This window comes from Tupaia chinensis, unplaced genomic scaffold (assembly GCF_000334495.1).
Source record: "Tupaia chinensis unplaced genomic scaffold, TupChi_1.0 Scaffold000165_2, whole genome shotgun sequence".
Lineage (NCBI taxonomy): Eukaryota > Metazoa > Chordata > Mammalia > Scandentia > Tupaiidae > Tupaia > Tupaia belangeri.
In genome coordinates, this window is record NW_006159640.1 from 2861087 (window position 1) to 2865630 (window position 4544).

The following is a 4544-nucleotide window of genomic DNA, read 5'->3' on the forward strand; positions in this document are numbered from 1 at the left end:
GCAGTGTGAATGCAGGGCCCCAGCTCTGCCCTCGTCCTCCTCCTCTCTAGACCTCCATCTCCCCATCTCTGAAATGAGGTAGAGGAGCTTTGGGTCCTCGTGGGGCTCTGCAGGAGTCTCGGGTATGGGCATCCTGCCCAGGGCCCTTTACCCTGCTCAGCTGGACTGCCCAGCTCCTGGAGGCGCACTGCCGTTGTCCAGGGCTGAGGCTCAGGGCCTGTGGGTTGAGCAGTGCACACTTGGTAAGGGTGACAGACCTAGTCCTCTGCCCCACAGGTGCAGGGCCGCAGGGCCTCATGTGAGTGGAAGTCTCAGGACTAGGGAGGCCCTGCACTTGCTGAGCACACAGGAACCAGGCCAGTGCATCCTCACCACTCCTCTGCCGTTCCCCACCTGCCCACGGGGCTCCCAGGCTATGCCCTTATTCTAATAACCAAAAAGGATGGCAGAGGTCTAGGAGGCCATGAGCCTTTCGGGGGGCCATGCTGGGCTTGAGCCCACAAACGCTCTTACTGACGCTTGCGTGTGCCACTGACAACCTGGGAAGGGGATGCTGTTTCATTCCTTCGTTCGTTGGTTCCTTTGTTGCTTCTTCCATCCAGCAGCTCGGTGCATGCGGGAATGCACACTCACGAGCTCCCAGTAGGTGTTGGGAGCTGGGTACTCAGATGAACCCTCATCTGGCCCCTGCCAGCTGAGCGCTCATGTGCTTGCAGGGCAGGCAAACCCCTGAGGCAATGCAGCACAGCTGGGATGGGTACCTGGAGGGTGAGGGTAGGGTGTTTGTGCACACCTTGGGGGATGGGCCAGCACCAGCAGGCAGGAGAGCTTCCCAGTGGAGGTGTCCTCGGAACTGCTGCTAAGGTAGGCAGGTGGTTGGCAGTGGGCCAGATGGGAGGCCATCCCAAGCAGAGGGAACTGGAGAAGAGGCGTGAAGCAACCTCCTGTTAGGGGAGCCGTAATGGGGCTGGCGTGGGTGGCAAGGAGGAGGAGAGGCCAAGAGTTGGGCAGAGCCAGGCCGTGTATGGGGGCTATGGTCAGGCGGTGGAGGGAGCCTCACCCTCACTACTCACTCACTCCATTGGTTGAGGACTCAGTTCTGGGCCTTGCTCTGTGCCACTAAAGCCCTGGAGCTGGCTCAGGCCTGCAGAGAGTGCTGGTGGCAGGCACCATGCCCACGGACAGGGAGCCCTCGGACCTTGTCAAGACCCTGCATCTGGTCCTCCTTGCCACCTTCTGGGGCAGACCTTCTGAGGGAGCTTTGTTTCCGGTGTGTCTCAGGGAAGGGACTTGGCCAGCTCGTGGCTTCAGCAGGGCTCCTGGGGGTGCCGAGTCCCTGCTTACTGCGTGCAGGCACGAGCCCAGGTACGGAGCCACCACATCTCATGGCGGCATCACAGCCCCTCCCCACCCTGTATCAGGCAGGATTCATGCCCCAATTTATGGGATCAAATTGGGGCTCGGTGATTGAGCGACTTGCACACAGCCTTTGTGTAGCAGAGCCAGAGCCCAAACTAGCATCTGTTAGGTGCCAAGAACCCACCGGCCGTGGGCCACAGCACTGCCTCTGGTGAGGGCTTATGCTGCATGATGTTTTAAAATAATTAGGGGACCAGCAGATAGATGGTGTAATGGTTACGTCGCTGGACTCCCGCGTAATCGACCGCAGTTTGAGTCCCGGACCTGGCAACTTAAAACTCATGCTGGGCACGTGTGCGTGCATGCCCCAAATCCCAAGAAGAGAATGGAGGAGAAGGGACTGCAGTGTGGCCATCTCCCCTGAGAGGTGTTTTCTCGCTGTCTCTCTGTCTTTCCGGTGGTGAGCACATGCACCCTATAGCAAAAATCTTTCTTAAAAAAAGATAATTAGTCCTTGCAGACAAGCTGTGCTTTTTAGTACGTTGTCCCCATTTTTCAGAGGGGAAAACTGAGGCCCCCAAGAGGGCAGGGGCTCTTTAAGACTAGGCAGTCCCTGGGCACTGGCCCTGGGCATCCAACTTTCTATCCAGGACACTCTCTAGACCCTGGCAGGACCCTTCTTATCTGGCTATGCCACTGGGACCCAGGATTTGGGGAGGTGGCTCCGAAGGCTGAGTCCATTGGTGGAGAGGCCTGCCGTAATGAGGCCACACCACAGAGCCAGGGCACATCCTCATCCCGGGATCAAGTCGGGGGAGTCATCCTAGGCAGAGGTTATCTCACGGAGGGCCCGGCACTGGACAGCTAATGCTCCTGAGCACCCGCCAGGAGCCAGTTGCAGCCATTCCAGCTCCGAGCAGCCCTCCTTACAGGTAAGGAGGCTGAGGTACAGGTGGCTAAGAGCTTGGCCAGAGGGGCCAGCAGGCGGTGCGGAGGCTGAGGCGCTGGATCACACGTGGCCAGCTCTATAGTGCGACTCCTGGACCCAGAGACTTAGAATAACACTAGGCGCGTGTGTACACATGCCTCAAATCCCAAGGGGAGAGTGTAGAAGGGACTGTGGTGTGGCTGTCCCCCCTGGAGGGTGGCTTCTCACTTTCCCTCTCTCTCTGGTTCTCTCCAGCGAGTGCACATGCCCTATGGTAAAACTCTAGAAAGAAACGTGTTCAGAGTCACATAGCTGTGAAGTGACTTTGAACCCTCATATTCTGGCCCGAGAGTCCATGTTCTCTCTCTTTTAAATTTTATTTTCTGGGAGAAATAGAGGCACCCTTGACAGGGCTTTATACTACACTTCTTCCCCAACCCTGTGGCCAGCTGGGATCACGAGCACACCCCGTGTGTGGAGGCAAGCCCAGGCCACGAACCTGGAGCCTTTCCACATGGTCTCCAGCGTCACGCGGCAGCGCCCCTACCAAGTGCCAGTGTCCACAGACCTGGATGCAGATGGGTGCTGGGGGGGGAGGGCAGCCCCCAGATCCACCAGGCCCTGCTGGCCATTGAGCTGCCCCTGCCCTGCCCACAGGCATCGCGATGGGCAGCTGCTTATCTTGGCACGCCCTGGGCTTCATCCAGAGCAGCCGCTTCCCCTTCTACTTCCACATGGGCCTGCCTGCACCTCCGGCAACCTGCTGCTTTTGCCATGTACCACCCGAGGGAGCTCCTCAGCAAGGAGGCCAGCCAGGTATGCAGGCCTCTGACCTCCCAGCACCCCCACTCTCACTGCCAGGTCCTGCTGCTTTTGCCATGTACCACCCGAGGGAGCTCCTCAGCAAGGAGGCCAGCCAGGTATGCAGGCCTCCCAGCACCCCCACTCTCGCTGCCAGGTGGAGCTTTTGGAAAGCCTCTTTGGGCATGCTTCTGCCTGATCAAAAGTGGTGCACAGGGTCAAGTGCAGGCACTGGGGCCCAGTGTCGAGGGCCCTGCCCCTGCTGCTGTCCCACCTCCTCCTCTTTGCTCCAGCATCAACACACTCGCAGGCCTCAGACATGCCAGGCAGGTGCCACCGCATGCCCCGAGCACACACCTGGCTGGAGACCCATCTGCACCAGTCATCGGCTACAGTTCGCACTGAGGCTGGCTGGGGCAGCCCTACTCTTGGCCCTGCCCTTGAGGCTCTTCTGAGTGGCCAGGCACAGCCAAGTGGAAACCAGCCAGGATGCAGTGAAGGTGCCGAGAAGCCCTGAGCAGCATGGTCTGGCTGAGAAAGGTAGGAGCCATTGGTCCTGGTGGGGTGGGGTGGGGGAGGCTTCCCAGAGGTGACCTGTGAACTGGGGCTCAGGGCTGAGCATTCCTGAGAGGGCTCGGCACGTGCAAAGGCCTGGGAGCCTCCCCCAGTGTGGCTCCACACCTCCTGGCCTCTGCCCTGCACACTGTCTACTTGAGGGACTCATGCCTTTTTTGCTGCCCGAGACCGCAAGCACATGAGCCTGCCGCAATGGTTCTTTAAACTTCTGTCCTAGAAGTCGTGTGGGCTCACATCCCTTTGCATCAGGAGCAGAGATGTACACTCCCCCTGGGGGACAGGGTGGGCACTACAAGAAGTCACATGGCTACCAGGAAGGAAATATAAGATGAACCCCTAGGAGCAGGGAAGCAAAGTTGCAGACAAAAAACACAACCTGGGACAATGACCCAACAGGCAAAAAGATTTTCCAGTTTAAAAGGCACAGAGTCCTAAAATGTGGACACGGCAGCGGCTACTGTACAGGCCGGGCGCTGCTCCCCACACTGAAAAGGTCAGGAAAAGTGGCCAACATTTTAGGGGAACCAAGGATCCCAGACTGTACGGCAGACTTTATAAATGCGGAAACAGGACGAGGCTTTCCGTTCACCTCAAATCCTCTACCACAGGCCCACACAGCTCCCCTCTGTGCTAACAGAATAATGGGGGGCCAGGGCTCTCCGCCTTAAAGCCTGGAAACCACACGCAGTTTGTATAGAAGTGCAGTTCGAGGGGGCTCCTCTAAGGCGTGTGACCCCACAAAGGCTCAGAACCATGTCACTGGATCCTGAGGCAGGCCCCGCAGGCCAGTAAGTTCCATGGCCAGTTGCGGGGGTGACTGCAGCAGGGCGACTACGGCAGGGGGCCCTTCCGAGGCGGGGGCCCCAAAATCGCGGGAGGG